Here is a 17,953-nt window from a genome sequence, read left to right as displayed (position 1 = left end):
CATTTTCAAGTACTTTTGCGTATCATGTGCGTTTTATGCGTTTCTCCAGCTTCAACCTTCTCGTAAAAGCAACAAGATTTGTACGCGTAATCGATTCATCGACACGCCAGCGTCGTAAAATGTGATAAAAATCGCATAAAGCAGAACTTAACGACAAAACCATGCAGGTTTAGAATCTTAATAAATAAATCATATTAAGATCGCCGTAAGTGGCAACGCGCGTCGATCAGTGCCCATCGATATTCCATGGACGTTATCCGGTTGAGGGGGTCGGCGAACGTGCTTAGATCGGCGTTTACCTGGACATCGGCGTAAATTACGAGATACAAAGGGGGTAACGTCGTCTCCTGGCACGGCGCTGCTTAGACGAGCGGCGCACCGCTTTCGAGGTGGGAGAGAACGATTTCGAAGGGGGGAATATTTATGGGCAGACCGGCTGAAATTAATTTATGCAGCCGCATAGGCTGCCACGTAATTTATTCGCGGTGCTCGCGACGATCAGTCACTCTCTTCACTGGCTTTTGTGTGTAAGGAAATCCTTGCCCATTAGAAACAGCCACGAACACCCTTACTCCACCTATATATTCCTCTCAGCCCTCTGCGATACCTCTTCTTCCTTCTACATCCAGTACTCGTTAATATACACAACCCTGAAGAAGATCTGGAATTATCTTAGGTACACGTAGATGATTTTATGGACTCTATCGAGACGAGAGAATTTTTTTCTTGGATAAATCTGTTGCATATTTCGAAGGATTGGAGAAATTAGTTTGTAAATTTTGTATGATATGTCTTGTGTATGTTATGTGATAAATTTTGTGGATTGGACATTTTGTTGATACAGACAGATTTTTGTTCTGTTCTACGACGAAGATAGACTTGTTTGAGGATTTCTCAATTAGTAAAATTCGCGCAGGGTTAAGAAATGTTGTTCAGATAGGTGAGTTTTGTTCCCTTTTTATGATAAATGCTTAGCTGTGGTTTGACAGAACAGTTTTACACAGCCTTCTTGTAAAAGTCATTTATGTAGGTATCAGTGGATTTTGAATGAATATACAAAGGTTTGTTAGGTCGTTTAGCTTTCTTGCGATAAAAATATTAGAGAAACCTTGTATTTCCTAAATAAAAAAATTAGTCTCTGGAGGATAGCACTTGTGAGCGAAATTTTTCTGCACAACGATTTTCTTTAACCTTTATTCTTCTCTAATCGCTTCTCGAAAGTTTCTAGATATCTGCAGATAAGTATAAAAATAAATCCTACTCGCAGAACATTAGAAATTTCTTTAAATTGACAGAGACAGCTGAGCTGACTGGAAACACTCCAATCTCGTTAATTTACACATACGACATTCTCAAGCATCGAAATATCCAAACAACGCCAGATCTCCCAAATTTCCTCTAATTAACCAAATACTCTATTAATCTCTAACAACACCTACAAAAGACTCCAGATCTCTTTTCAGAATCTAATCTCTTCAAAGACAGCTTTTTATACAGTCGACAAAAACGCACGAGTTGGCAATCGGTCGCGAAAGAAAACACGGTTACGGGAGCGCGAAGAGCGCGGAAAAAGAAGAGTAGAGCGAGAAGAAAGAAGAAGAAGAAGAAGAAGAACCGGAGGATCTTCGTGCGGGATCTGCGGTGCACCCGCGTTATGATTTGTGGGGGCCCAGATCCTTGATCCTGTCTGCCTGGAAGAGGCACCCACGCTTTCCAGGAACCGCGTCCACCTCGTGTGGACGTAGCCTTCCCTCGTCCCTCGGTGGAAGAACGAACGAAAAGAGGAGGTGGAAGAACCGACCTCGTGGAGCGTGGTGGGGCGAGCGTTTCGAGATCAGCCGACCCGATTACAACGAGGGTGTAATGGACGGACTAATTTGTGAAATTTAAATTCCGTCCCCGACGTTTTAACCGCGAGCCAAGTCTCAGAGCGGTCCTCGAGGTTCCAGATAAATCGCGACCACCTCCACCTCCACTTTTGTAAAAACCTGCGACTTCATAGAATATCCAGAAGATCCAACCGGGAATCTTTCTGGAAAATCGTAGGTGGGCAGGTTTGAAGATGTTGGTCTCTTGGTGTTGTTTTTGGTGGTGGATGGTAGAAGTGTGTTGGTTATCTAGATTCGCGTCTCGAGCCGATCGTCGTCTTTACCCTTTGCCCGGCAATTTGTCAGATCGCTTAATTCCGACTATCAACTGATCCTTTTGTTTTGTCCACCTCGTGGAGCGAGAACGAGGGTTGGAGAAGTATCGACGTTGGGTTGGGTTATAGAGAGTTCTTAAGGAAAGTAGACAGTGGAGGTGAAAATGCGGAAGGAATGGAACGATATGGAAAGAGAATTTTTCTGGATTAATCGGACGTGTCGTCGGATAAGCTCTGGTAAAGGAAGGAACGTTTCTGAGTCGTTAAGATGCACCGGGTACGCGTTTGGTAGAGAAAAATTATGCATCGTATCATCTCTTAGCGACGAATCATAGTGAATATGTAGATAGATGTTATAAGTTGAATAATTGTCAGCTGTGGAAAATAGAAACGATAGAGTGGGAAAGTCATTTAGGAACGTAGAAGAAAGGAAATTTAAGTTAGTGTTAATTCGTTTGTTAACATCCAAATGAAACGAAGATATAACTAGACAGAAGGTTAAATAAAGAAAGTATGGAAAATAACGCCTGAAATCTGGCACAAGCGAATTCTCAAAAGCTACAAACCCAAATGGCCCACTTTCCACAAAAGAAAAGAATATAAAAATGGAACAAGAGTAAAGATAGGGCTAGTGAGGAGGGACGTTAGAGAAGGGACACGCGTGATCGTGGCCCTCGGTACACGCAGTTATGGGCACGCTTAAAGGGCCCGACTGCGTGTGGGTCCGCGGATACGAGGACGTGTGGATGTCCAGGCGGAGCCCTGGCCCCGTTCGTAACCCGACACCAACAGCTCTGGGCCCCTCTCCAACGCCAACATCCACCGCACAGAGTGAGACAGAATGTACGGCAGGCCCCACTTGGTCCGTTCTCGTTCATTCGTTCAACGCGATCCTCACGACCCAAAACTAAATCATAACCGTATTATGCGGCCCGACAATAGGACCGCTCGCTATACACCGAGAAGCCGCCTCTAATCCGCCACTCCGTCGACGTCTTGCTCCCGATGCTCCCATCTCTTCTTTTATCTCTTTCTCCCTTTCTCTCCTTCTCTTTTCAACGTTCTATACTGCTTCCCTTCCTGGTGTTCCCTTCTGTTCTTCGTCTCGTTTGCGTTCATTTTCTTTGATCCTCTTGTTCTTTGGAGTAAAGTAGCATTTGTCTTATCGTCCGGCTTTTACATACGTCAAACTTTGACATTTAATGGTCACGTTGGTTTATTTTTTGTATATTGAAATCGAAGATCCGATTTGCTGATTTTGGAATTTTACCAATGGTAATGTGTCGGATGAAAAGAGAGTTGTGCGTTTCGTCCCGGGACTACCGGTGGACTCGTCAGTAAAGCTATGCCCGGTAGTCCCTGCCTTAGACGTAGAGGGAGTCTCGCTAGGTGCGGTATTTGTATCAATCGCTCGTATATTCGACCGCTAGCGAGTTAGACTCGTTGTCGTCGTAGCCCTCTAGTGTTGGCGGTTGGTACCAGCGGATCGCCCGGAAGGTGTTGCGCCGCGTTGATGCCTCGACCTGTCGGCGTCTTGTTGATACCGATCCGCCACAGTAAATTTTCAAAGCGAAAATATTTCGTCGCGTTGATGATGCTTATCGCTTATTAAAAAGGGATATTCATCGTCGATAACGGTCATTGGTAACTAAAAGAAATTCCGTCGCCTGTAGTGATAAGCATACAATTCTTTGCACCGATGCTGATCATCAGTATCTATATTCTTACCAATAACATTACTAGTAGAATATATCGTTGCCAATTATTTACTCGTAACCAAAGACAATTTCCGTCATCGATGATGGTTAACGATAACCAAAAAAGTATTATTTATTCATTTTGGTGTGCGAGCAAAGTTATTCGAACTGAGAAGAAACCCTTGATAAATTCAAGGTGTATTCCACAGGTGATCGGAATCCTGTTGACAAAAATAGCGTCAGCTTTTGATTCCAAGCAAAGATAACTATTTACAATCTTTTCATAACTTACAGGACATCTGTCCTTTCATCCTCATCGTACTCTAAAATCTTCAAACTGGAAGATCGTCGAGCAGAAAAAGAGAAAGCGTAAATAACGTACATACGTTCCTATACGTGTAATTTTCTGCATGGAGAAAATGAACGGTTAGCGACGATCTTCCTACATTATCGGCTTTTTCAACGGCTAATGATTAGAGGAGAGGAGAACAGCTGGGAGAATTTTTCTAGGGTTAAAATAAAAATAGCCTGTCACCTTTCGCCACAATGTGTCCTTTTCTTGCACGACGCGGGTGCACGTTCCGCGAACTCGCGAATTATGAATATGATTATCTCGGACGGGCTCTTGACGGGAAGCCAGACCTGTCCCAGAGGTGTCACCTTACATCCTCCCTCTCTTTCATAGTGTCGACGTTCCTGGGCCCCCTCGTGTTGCTCTCCCGTTCTGACTTAACGCGTGACGTCGCTTCTCGTAACCGAATCTCGCGAATAATTGCACCTCGACAGGTCTCTCTGCTTTTCTTTCGATCGGCTCGTCAATCGTCCTTCACAAATTATTGGGAAAATAAAGAATACGGCAGGAGAAATTTCATTTCCGCAAAGTGACGACAGATCGTTCCATCCGACGTTGTATCTTTGAATTTTGTAAAAATTTGAGAAATTTTACGATTTGAGCCGAATACTAATTTTCCGAAGATAGTATCGAATATTTAAAGCGATATAAATTTTTGCTTTTAGTGGCTCAGCCTACTATTAACAGTTAGTAATTTTGTAGTCATACAGTTTCTTAGTGGAGTATTTCGTTTGGACGAAAATTAATCGCAAGAGCGACAGAGGGCCTTGCGAAGTTTGTACAGAATTTTTCTAATATTTAATTTCCATTCAATTAGCATTGCCTCTCGCGAAATCTCCATTCCTCTGCACCTAACAGCTATCTTATCCTTGGTCACGATCAGCCCGGTTAATATGTAAAAATGTAAATGGTCCAGACGGTCCAGCAATAATCTCTCGGTGGTCTTGTGGTCGAAAAACTTTAAACTTCCCAGAACGGTTGTCCTCGATCCCCCGAATTCACCGAAAACGAACCAACGATACCTGCGAATCGCATCAGTGTAACAGCAAACTTGAAATCTGTCAAGGACAGATATCTGATCTAAATTACCCAAGTACGTTTTATACACATTCCGCGTACGTGCAACAAATTTAGAAATACGTAAGAAATTGCCAATAGTAAGAACATATCATAACTTCGTCTAATAACTAAAAAAAAAAGATGAAGATACATTCCTACTAAAATCCTTAAAAATACGATTAACACTCAAGTAAAAATTCAAGCGAACCAATATCGTGCCTACAAATTTAAATCAAACCAGCGAAGAACTTCAATTAAAAAAAAAAAAAAAAATTCGAACGTTCTACTAAATTTTTCTAATCGCACAACTATCGTACGAACAATTATTTATCCTCTATGGTTACAGGACTAATATCGTGTACATTTTGCGCATTTAAGCCAGACGTATTGTCTCGTATTCTACGTACATAACGCGTTACAGCTAGGGATGAAAGGGAAGAGTTGCAGCGGAATGGCGAGGAAGAGGAAGGGGTGAAGAAGGAAGGGGGATGCAGATGGGCCGTCAGCCTCTTTTCCGCAGGGGCCCGCAATAAATTTAACGGGCCAACGAGGGGGGCAGGGCCGGTTCGCAAGCGGCGATAACGATCGAACGAGCGTCAGAGAAGTGCTAAGTAACTACCGATCGTATCGAAGATAGAACCGTTTGGCTGCAGGCGTTTATCGAACTATGTACGCCGTCTGCTTCCATATCCCGCCATCTTTCATAGTCATAGAAATTCCCTCTTCTCTCTGCCTTCCGTTCTATACGGTTTTCACTATTATCCACGTCGTCAGAAATTGTCACCGACACCACAATAGACGACACGATGGCCGCCTAGTGGGAATAGCTCGTAGCACGTGTTTGACGTTTATGAATCGAATTTCTCCTTGGACTGACACGCGACAGAGATACGGCGGTAATGCGCGCCCATCGACCGCCATGGGACCGATGGTGCGATATGTCAGCGGACCCGTAAACTGTTTCAACGACCGGAGATCCGGTCCGTGGAAAACTGTGACCATGTCGTCGATGAATGTGTATACGTTTGACAGGGTGATTAGGCAGATTTTGAAAGGTTTGCCTGGTGTTGGAATTGTAGCAGCGAATAGAGACAAATTTCTAAGGTAAGAGGATATATTATGAAACAATACTGTAATTCTAGAAAATGGTACTGTACGCTTCTCAAGATACCGAAGAAAGATAATGAATCATTACTGCGTTATGATATGTTTGGGTTTGGATTTTTATGAGATTTACAAGATAAGAGATACGAAGGAATTGCTCTTAATTTGGTTTCTTGCTTAATCAATCGTTAATTCCGTGTATTAATAATGATTTCTTAATATCACTTTAATAGTTCTACAGCTTTAACATGCGTAGCTTGGATTGTTAAAATAACATTTCGACAAATTTTTCTTTACAGATGAAATCAAAAATTGGTTAAGAGAGACGGTAAAAATATACGTAACATTAAAATGGAAATTTAAAAAGATTTAAATTAAAAAATTTTTAAGTAGAAGAACTCTATGTAAATGGTTGAGAGCGTCAGGCGCAAAAAATACGATTCTCCTAATTCCCCATACCGTTGTATACCTACAACGTGCTCGATCTACCCCTAATTTCGTTCATCGCCCCATAGAAATTCCCCTTGAATCTCTAGCCCACCAAACATATGTCGGAGATCTCGTCCCCTTTTCGGTACAATGACACCATGGAATTTCGTGCAGACGATTGGTTAGTCGTTCGTCCAATGAAACACGCTGGGAGAACTTTATGGGGGTTGACACGCGTCCTGTTTTCCCTGGGGTGGAATTCATGGGATTAGGCGGCGGCAACGTAAACGTAACGTCGTTATGATAACTTGTTTCTCTTCCTCGTTTCCTCCACTGTTTTTTTCTTTCTTTTTTTTTTTTTTACAGAAGGATTATGTTGGATTACAGGATACGACTTGCCACGTTCTTCTCGCTTCTCGTAAGACGTTGAACGTAGCATAATAAGCGTACATTGAGGGTACTGTGGAAATAGTGTTTTTCTTTTAATATCAATGGTATTACTTGAAATTCAATGGAAAGTTCGTAATTTTTGAAGTTGTATTTTTAAGATTTACATAATGAAATGTTAGTGTACGTAGAGGTAAGAGAGTATGCCAGTTACAGTGTCAGGTGAGCGACTATGGAGTTGATCGTTGGCTGCTTGTAATTCTAGACAGGAATTAAGCGGTGCAGCGGACAGCCACAGCTTCACCGTTGCAAGCGGTACTGTGGAAAGGACAACTTTGTAATATGATTACGGCCAGAGAGATTCAATATCGAAATTAGGAAAACTGAATTTTTAACCGTCCTAATATCTTCATCCGTGACGAACTATCGTAGCGAATAAGAACATCAGTGAATACTGGTTCCTATCAAAAGACGAAATTTTCAAAGGAAAATGGAGCGAAGTCAACATTATAAAGCAAAAAATCACATTACAAGACCTGCAATAATCCAACACTTGACATTAACGAAGAAGTATACTCCATTCGTTTTACTTACTATTCATCACTGAAATGCCATATTTTCTATGTTTACGCTTATCGTTGAATAGAAGTTAAGCGATTGTACAAAAATAACTGTACTTGTGATTCTATAACTCCAGGCTACAGTAATTGTGTAATACGGCGAATATCCTGTTTAAAAAATTGAAATGTATTAAAACAGAAATTAGACACACTATGTGTTTTCCTGGGAAAAGACAAACACGAACAAGCGTCGTTTTTGTTACGAGTCATTTAATTATCAAAGAAGTACTTTCCATCCATCTTAATTGCCATACACCGCTAAAAGAGCAAATTCCAAAGGAAGAATGAAAGAAAGTCAACATGTTGAAAAAGACGTTCACGCTGTGAGTCTGGTGTACGCACGAACAGCTGGAATCTCCTTCAGTCACCAGCGGGATCCATTCAGAATCACCGACGCGACAGCTGAAGGACGTTGTTTTCCTACGACAAATTACGCGCGCGTTCGCCGCTTTCGACGCGCGGCGTCGACGCGTGTGCGTGTAATCCTCCCGTGTTGTCTACACACACCAACACACAACGTACGCACACTATAACGCCGACCTACCCCACTGAGAATCGTGTTTCAATACAGAAACCGAAAACCATATCATTACGCTGAAGCTCGTAGCAAACTTTCGTAGCAAATGCGCGCGCGCAATCGACTAACCTTTGCGAGGGCCAGTTAGCGCGTTTCACAGGTGTGTGTTAATTCACGCGGTAATCGAGTACGCGTGCCACTAAGAAAACATTTTTCTGTAGTAAGTTTCTCTTTGATTCTTCGATACGGTGATTTTATTCTTTAATCGTGTGGTCCTGGACGGATTTATTGCGATTTGAAGTAAGTATGACAAAGAGTTTGGATGCGTGCGTATAGTGTAAATCGACTTTCCGCTTTAGAGGTTATGTTTATTGAATCTTATTAAGAATTGATCTTTTTAATTCTAAATGGATTTATTGTGATTTTGGGTAAGATCGATGGAATGTTTGGAGTAAGAATGACGGAGAATTTGAATGCGTACGTATAGTGTAAGTCGACTTTGTGTTCTAGAGTTTACGTTTACTGAGTCTTATTAAAAATTGAGCGTATTAATTTTGGATGGGTTTATTGTGATTTTAGGTAAGATCGATGGAGTGTTTGGAGTAAGAATGACGGAGAGTTTAGATGCATACATATAGTGTAAGTTGACTTTGTATTTTAGAAGTTGTGCTTATTGAATCTTACTAAGAATTGATGTAATTAATTCCGAATGGGTTTATTGTGATTCAGGTAAGATCGAAGGAGTGTTTGGATGCGTACATATGATGTAAATTGACTCTGTATCTTGGGGGTTATGTCGAGCGAAGTTAGTAGTTCATCGGCCTCTGATCGTCTTCAAAAAATCACGTTTCGTGCTCGCAACCAACAATTGCACAATACGATTTCGCGGTTTCATTGCGGTGCTTACAGGTTGAGGATTTTTCAAAGAAGTTGCGCTATACTCCTTCTACTCTTACTCGACATATAAGTACCATATGTAGGTCACTCTATTCTATGCAATTTTATCATAGAAAATATTGACATTTTTCAAGGTTTCACAATATAATTCTATTTATAGATATATAACGAGCAATATCAAATCATTTAAAATCATTCTGCCATATATGTTCTCCACTGAAGAATTCTATTCTATTTTCTATTAAGAAGCATGATAAATTAACAGTGTTCCGGGTAAACTATCATTACCAAACAAATATTATGTTTCTTTACTGTGAGGCTTACAACGGTTCCAGATTAGTTCAGATATCCATAATTTTTTATTATAAGGATTATAATGTCGATTAATGGAAACAGTTACAAATCGGTTCACGGTGAACAGTCTTCATCAGCTAGGATACCATAGTGCGTAACTCTTTAACATAAGAATTATAATATTAGTTGATTGACGAAAACAATTCCAAATCGGTTAGGCCCGAGAAACGAGGAACGAACAATTGGCGAATGCGGGGCAAAATTGACCACGTTGGTTACATAATGGGCCTCCTCGAGCTTCGTCAAATGGTGGGCAGTACGAGTATTTAGATGAGTTGACTCCAATTGGCGTACGTACCGTGAGAATCCAGTATCTAGCGCGTGGACCGTGTGTGAACCAGTCAGTCGAGGAAGAAAAATGGGTGAACTAATCATGCAAATTGGGTACAAAGTTACGTAATTCTGTTCTATCTCTATCCACCCGTCCGTTGGAATCTCGAACATTAGACGTCCACTAATAGTCGCTTGCATTTGCAGCAATTAACTATTTCTTCATCGAAATTAGATTGACGTTGACCCGCAAGTATTTTGTAATTGAAATATTGTTTTTGGTATCTGTACTGGCCTCGTTGCTAGTTCCTTGTCCCACTTCTGAAACTAGATTAATTGATTCCACCACTAGGTAATCGGTCTAATTATTCGAGCGTTATAACTTTCTTGGAGCTGTTAATATTTAATCGAGCAATTTGAGAATTAAATTCGCCAAGAGATATAGCTATTTCTGTACATATTACAGAAGAAATCCTCTTCTGATATTGCGGTATACATAGACTTAGAAATATTAAGGAATCAAATCCTCCCAAATTCTCAAACTTAAATAAATTAAAGTCTTTAAATGGATTCAGTAAGTCAAAAACTATTAAACCAGGTTAATTTCATTCGTAGGATAACACAATCACTAGCTTCAGTTCCATTGGAAACTATAGCTAGGAGTCAGATTCTGATTAGGTTTAAGCTAAATATTATCCAGCTTTTAACTTTGACTTTCACAGCCAAGCAATTAAAACTGCTGTATTGAGTTTGATTCGGATTACTTTTCACGACCCAAATTTTTGTTATTCATAACAAATACCGTAGAAGTTAAAAACAAAAACAGTCTGCTACACTGACAAAATTTATACTTGTTATACAAGAATAAGAAAAAGGATTTGTTTCAGGCTTGAAATCGTATTCGCATTGCCACAACATTCATTTCTCAATTAAAATTTTGGAAGCGACGACCATCGTAAAACTCTTAAGCAAAGATGCGCTGGATGTGTAACGTCGAAAAATGCTGGAAAAATCAGACAGACGTGTAGGACCGTGGTCTGGCTCGCGGGGCAGATTTGAGTGAGGAACGGAAGAGGAGGTTCGGAACGATTATGCAGCACGACACGGTGCCCAACAAGGAGAGACAAGGAGATGGAGAGAAAAAGAGAAGGAGTGCACGATGCACACGCTGCGAGCAATGTGCGAGGCTTCGCGCGGCCGTCAATTACGATTAATTAGAGCGGAGACTGACAGCGGACGCAGCGACGGCTACTTAATACTTTAACTTGTCCCCAACCCTCCACCCGTTCACTTCCTCCGTCGTCGTCGACGGTGACGAATCGACCGAGAGCTCCGTTCGTTTCGTTCATCGTAAACTATCGTGTATATATCCCTTTTTGCCTTTTTCTCCTCGATGTTCCCTCCATTCACGAAACGTGAGATCTCTGTTACGACCTTGTTCGCGGCAGGGAAAAAGTCACCATCCAGGAAATTCAAGCTTCTGGCTTAGGGCCACGCGTGCTCTCGTAATAGGACAGTTTGTTCCTTGCAAAATCATTCCTTTTCTTGAAATTCTATTTCTATTGCGTTCTTTCGGTTGTAAGAAAAAGTCTAAGGGAATAAAATACGGGGCTCATTACATAAATAGATAGATAGATAGTTTTATTTAAGCCTGGCGGCCTTGAAACAAGACTTGAATTACAATTCCTCAGTTTATTACAGTATTTAAAAGGCTAAAATATACGTAGAATACTCTTTGTTCGTTAACGATCGCAGAAAGATGCAATTATAACTTTTTAACGTTAGAAAATGTCTCAGGATTGAACAAGATATGAAAAATTTCTCACGGGAATGCAGGATCTTTTTAATGTGCTCTTACAAGATTAGAAATCCCCTTTTTCCGCTAAAATTGTAAAGATAATATAACAATATGAAAATTTCAGCATCGCAGCAAGGTTAAATTCGCTTCGATATTTGTATTGTATGAAATGAATTTTTAGAATATTTTTTGTATTGTTTTTTTGTACCAGGTATAAATAGTTGGAAGGTTTGTAGTACTTGAAATTAAAATCAAATTTTGGAGATTGATTTATTAGTGTCTTGATAGAAATATTTTTTACTATAAGATTGACTTTTTAGTGAGTGAGAGATACTTCATGCCAATGAATTAGTACTTTTTGACTATAAAAGTAGATGTCGATACAATGGAAGATCACTCATCTGAATCTGATTGTTGCGTTAGACATCGAGCATAGGAGAATAATTTTATTATATTATATAAGAGTTCACGTTCACATTAGTAGATTCAATCAGCAGGTGTTTAGTTACTCGAGTATTAAATAAAATCTTGTTCCAGTAAAACGAATTCTCCTTTATACACGTAATCTAAATCTACTCTTACTTGTCTATTAAATGTAGAATTAACATTTACAGTTACGGGATAACGTGTAAAAGTAGTTATCGAAATGAAATATTAACACCATAAGATAAACTATCAAAGCATCCCAATCTGTCGTTAGTTTGACGAAGGAAGTGAGAATTAATGACAATTAGTTAGTAGAAACATCAGAGTCTCTCGACTTTGAACAAGTCGAATCTAATAACAAGTTGTCGGTGTACACACTTCGTAACAACCGTAATTAATTATATAATATCGTGATCTACGTTAGAAAGAGAGGACTCGCTGCATTATTAAACAGCAACAATTAAAACGAAGAATTAATTCAGAATATTGCGGATGCGCCGTTTCACGGTTTCAGGCATACGTTCGTTACGCATCGCATCGACTTTATATTAATAAGTATGATGTTCTGCTCGTTTGTAAGACGTAAAATCATTAATCAAAGCTACAATTATATACACGTTGGCACCATTTTATAAGTTACCCACCGTAGCGCGAAAACTATTTATTTTTCCAATACCGTAGCAACAACACGGCTTCATATTGAGATTATATTTTATCAGGTGTTTCATTACGAAAAAGAAAACATTACAAACGTATGAAAATTTATTTATAGCCATTCACGAAGGTCTTCGTACACCTTATTCCTTCATATACCTTCCTATACGAAGGTCTTTTCATTCACTGTATGGTACAGTGGTTGTCTTATCACGTAACCGATATGTTCAGAAATTCATTAAAGTTTAGCAAGAAAATTTTGTTTAAATAAAAATGACGCTTTTATAAGATTCGCGAAGACTTTTACGATTAACCGTATACGGTAACCTTTCTTATTTTTTCATGCTAACAATAGGAAAGACAATTTTATCGTTATTAGTATGTTGCTGTAATTGTGTCGGTGAAATAGAAAATGGTCAATAACAATTCAATTGATTTAACAATCTAATTTTCACATTATCGGCATCGTCGTTATGTCAGTGAAGTAGCAATATCTGTTAAGTATGAATTGGTTACGTAGCCAATAGCAATGTAGTCAATTTAATAATTTAATATCGACAAACAATAGTCTTTTGAAGTAATCACAAGCGGAAGCTTTGATCGGAAGTTGTGGAAGTAGGGAAAGAAGAAGGAGGGCGAAAACGTATTTGAATGATTGCGCTCGTTGTCGGTCTCCTTCGCTAATTGAGCCATTGTCTAGGTCCGGTTAGGCACGTCTAAAAGCCTAATGGCCGTTTCCTAGAGACGCGCCAGTCCGAATACTGAACGAATTAGAATAATTCGTTCCGTCTGGCTGCGTCACTAGATCGCGCAACGACGTTCGTCGCCGGTTAGACGAAACCTGTCTTCTCTTTTCCTCCATTTGCTAAGAATCAATGGTTCTACTTCAATTTTTACTAACCTAACCTATCCTTTTTTTATTAGCTTCCTCGTCAAGTACACGGAGTTTTAAAAGGCTATTCTAAGTGGAATCTAGCTTAAACATAACCTAGACTTGTCTCCTTTTTCCTCCTGCAATTGCAAAGAATCGGTGATTAATTTTGATTAAAGCAAACCTAACCTAAACCTAAAGCAATCATAATTCGAGGCTAAGCTCAAATCTAATGTAAACTTAATTCGAGTTTGTTTAAACTTAATCCAAACTTGGCCTCTTTTTCTCTTGAAATTGCAAAGAATCGATGGTTAATTTTGACTGAAGCGAACTTAACCTAAAGCTAAAGCAATCATAATCCAAAGCTAAGCTCAAACCTGATGTAAACCTAATTGAAACTTGTTCTCTTGCTACTCTGGTTGCTAAGAATCAGTGCTTCCGCTTTAATTTCGACGCTTAACCTCCATTTCGCCGGCGTGCACCACGTGTATTACGTATTTTTTGTAAACATCACTTTTATCCGGCCACGCGGATGTTTTCCATTAAAACGAATCGCATAGCGAAAACTTTTTATTGTTCGCCGGTTTTTCCTGTTTCGACGTATTCGAACGTATTTTATACGACAAAAAACAGCATCCAGCAGGTAAATATCCTTCGAATCTCGCCATGGAAACGATCAATAGAAACGAGATTTGTCGTAATAATTGATGCTTCGATAGACTGTGTGTTTCCAATACAAAGAAACATTATACATACATAGTGTCTTCTTTCGTATTATAATATATTTACCTTCATTACTCGCGTTGCGGTCCTAGATTCAATATCAATATAAAATTATATTTATTATTAATTTATATTAATACAAAACTGTTTTTAATACATTTTAGGAAAATATTATTCCAACACTGAAGCGAGAAATCTTTCATATTTTCATAACATTAAGAAATTTGTTAACAGTAAAAATACACGATTGGATCAGAAACGATGGAAACAATGTGTTTCTTTTGTTCGTTATTCTGTGAAATAATAGTAACCTTCTTCGTTTTATCTTATTTTCTACACAACTTACTGCAACTGCCTACCACACTAATAACGCTAAAAGTAACTAAAAACTTCATTCTCGTCCATTAAAATACCAAACAAGCAAGAAAATGTTAATCGATAAAAGTTCTTGGAACCGTTCTTGGAAAAGTCCTCGGCGGAGAACGGGTCTCCCTTTTAATTTTTAATTTCATTACGGATTCTCGAGCAGCCCCATAATGGCCTCGATACGCCATAGGCCATCTGCCACGATCTCGAAGGATCTGTATCTACATACCGATCGAATATAATCGATCAGGATCGATCAGCGGAACATCATCTAGCTGACTGGTCGTCGAACGATCGGCCGGTTTCGCTCGTAAGCCGTGTAATCATGCTACGATCGAATTTACATGGCAAATTGCGCGAATCAGCGGATCGAACGTTTTCTTCCTGTTATCCAGCCGGAACAACGGCGGATTCATTTGTGTAAACACTAACCTCCGCGTTTACGGAAACGTTCGACTGTTGCTAAAGCGGAGAAACTGTTTCAATAAAACGAAAAATCAATGAAAAATTCTTCACTCGCACCTCTATCATCTTCAGTCTGTCATTTGTGTTCTACGGCTTTTCCAAAGCTGCACTTTTCCAAATCATTTTTTAACCCAATTTTATTTTTCTAACGTAAAAAGTATCTCGAATTTGAGCAAAATATCAACGAAATTCTTGTTGCTAATATATACATGATTTCTTGTTTTCATTCTATGTTAAACATCCTCCTGAAACAGTTCCTCTTTATCTCTTGAAATAATGCGGACGGAGTTAAAAAGGTTTGATCTTCCTAGGAAGTCCAGATATAATTATGATGCAAAAGGGAGAACGGTCGGGGGGAGGGGCAGTGTTGCGTTTCGTGATCGTGATTGCTGAATAAGATTTTTTCCAGGGAGAGCCGGAGGTGGGAATCTTACGGGCGTTGCGATAAGGCACACATTAATTGAAGAACAACATCCGGCATGGAGCCGGTGGCCGACGTCGTGACATCATTGTCTACGACAGAACGAAAATGGAATTAAACGAAGCACCATCGGCCTGAGCCGATTCAAAGCAAAGGGTAATTTTAGAGTGATAGCATTAGCGAGAATTTCTCGCTGGTATCGGCCATTTCAAAAGAAGTCGATCCAATGTTCGACCCATTTTTTCCTCGATTGTTTAGTAATCAAATGGACAACGTTCCCTATCGTATATTTTAAATTCTTAATCTTTTACGAACGGAGAACAGTTTATAGGTGTTAATGGAAATACGAAGTCAAAGAGTAGAGAGTCTCATTCGAAAGTAGGTTTATTCTAGTATAATATTCTTTCTCGAGTCTTCTTTCGTCGTTCAACGGCCAAATAAAAACTAATATGCAAGAAACGATCTCTATTATATATATCTTTAATTTTTAATAATGAAAAATCGATGTATTGTTGCTTTGAACGAACGAACATTCTTTTTTAAGTTTTACTCTATCGTCTAATGATCAAATTGGAATTAATGTCTATGTAATATGTATAAAGAATGTTCATTGGATATAATAGAAACATCAATTTGGAGGGAGTATCGCTCAATTATAATTTGAAATAATTTAATAATTTCTATTCCACGCGATTAGAATTATGGCATATAGTACGGTGAATAATGAAAATTTGAAAGATCAAATTCATCGCTCAAATTGATCCTAGTTACTGTTATTTTGCCAACGATCGATTATAAGCCAATGGAGCTTGTCCACCTGTCGTGTTCGATGAGAACGCAATTCTGACCCGGCGGCGGAACTAATAGCTTCGACGAAGGACTACTCGTAACAGTCTGCGCGTTTAATTAGATAGAAGGAATATTATAACGAGGTGAACACGCGTTTATATGTGTACATGAGTCACATACTATAAGTAGTAGACAGCATAGCACTAATAGATACTATCACACTGCAGTAGTTAGTACAGTAGATAGCATCATATTGCACAATTCGACGATTTGTTAAAAAAATGAAAGATAGATTACAACTACCAGATATCGTAAATTTCCATCGATTATCAAAATTATCATCTGAACACAATTAATCTGAACTATTATAATAACCGAAGAAGTTCAGAATATACCAAAATAGACTTCCACGTTTTACCATGAAAAAAAAAAAAAAATAAATATAACGTTATTTACAAGTACCAGGGTCGAAAGAATTTTTAATTTTGCTTCTTCCAATTTCCACTAATCGCCAAATATTTCACCAATTTCGATCAAAATACGATAAACACAAATTCCCAACACCGAAGAAATTCATAGCACAGCAATGAAAATATCTGTAAAACTAATGGAATCTGTGAGAAGTAAAAAATCTACTAATATACCAATCTCTTTCATCCCACGAATAAATTTTGAAACCAAAAACGAGTACGCAAAACGTATTTTTCTCCGGCGAATACTGCCCCTAAATGTTCCGTGCAAGAAACGTAATGGCCAAACGCGTGGCAAAAAGACGTAAACGTGCAAATGGCGAAAGAGAGACAGGAATAGAAGTATCTGGAGCGAGCACCAGGTCTGAGTGTTCCGTTTTACGATCTTCCTTCGGCCGACAGGAGCCACACGATCGGTAGTCGGAGGATCCGGGGTTAAAGAAGGGAAAAAATATGAGGGAAGTCGATGACGATAAAGAAGAGAAGAAGAGGTGGAGTAGAGGCTTGCTAGAACGAATGGCTGTGCCAAATTAACCATGATTTATGAACACGGCTGGCCAATATTCCATTCTATTAACATCGCATTATCCGTCCGTCAAATTACACGCCAACGACCCAGTTTTTCAGGAGCCGGTCCTGGCACAAAGTAATCTTTGCATTCATGGCTTCGTTATCTCGAGATCATTTGCTTTCTGTGAGTACGTTGTTATTTCATTGATTTTTTAATAGGTATATTATTTTATTATACATATGATATTATTCTGTCATGTATTATTGATTATCGGTTATTCATATTGGTTATCCTTGTTGTAATTTCATTTATTTATTTTATCTTTGTTAGTTTGGTGAAGTTATTAAAATCGTTTTAATGATGCGATATCTGTCGTTAATTTTCTTTACGAGTATAACAAGTTCGAATATGAAGTATTTTTGTATGATTTTTGTACTTCAGCTTCTCGTAACAAACGAATATTTAACTAGGTCAGTATTAATCAGATAATTAGATTTGTTATGCAGTTTAACTATTCTCTTCACTCTAATCCATAATATTTCAGGAACTACTCGTTGCAGTGAAAGAAATACTAAATCTTTGCGTAGCCAAATAAACCAAAAATAATCCATGGATTTAAAACGAAGCGAA

At 39.0% G+C, this 17,953-nt stretch overlaps 1 long non-coding RNA gene across 2 annotated transcripts; it reads left to right on the top strand.

Moving 5' to 3' along the window:
* Positions 1-7,930: 7,930 nt before the first annotated feature.
* On the top strand, positions 7,931-17,736 carry LOC126871525 (uncharacterized). 2 transcript variants are annotated; one of them, XR_007691677.1, is made up of 5 exons: positions 7,931-8,608; positions 8,888-8,947; positions 9,038-9,284; positions 9,366-9,649; positions 9,718-10,698. It is a non-coding gene; the product is annotated as an uncharacterized LOC126871525 (long non-coding RNA). The 2 variants fall into 2 exon arrangements; XR_007691676.1 differs by lacking the exons at positions 9,038-9,284; positions 9,366-9,649; positions 9,718-10,698 and adding an exon at positions 10,717-17,736 and having other exon boundaries at positions 8,165-8,608.
* The last annotated feature ends 217 nt before the right edge of the window (positions 17,737-17,953 follow it).

The sequence above is a fragment of the Bombus huntii genome, chromosome 12, assembly GCF_024542735.1.
Source record: "Bombus huntii isolate Logan2020A chromosome 12, iyBomHunt1.1, whole genome shotgun sequence".
Lineage (NCBI taxonomy): Eukaryota > Metazoa > Arthropoda > Insecta > Hymenoptera > Apidae > Bombus > Bombus huntii.
The sequence above is the reverse complement of the archived record's forward strand: the minus strand, read 5'-3'. Positions and strand labels throughout refer to the sequence as shown.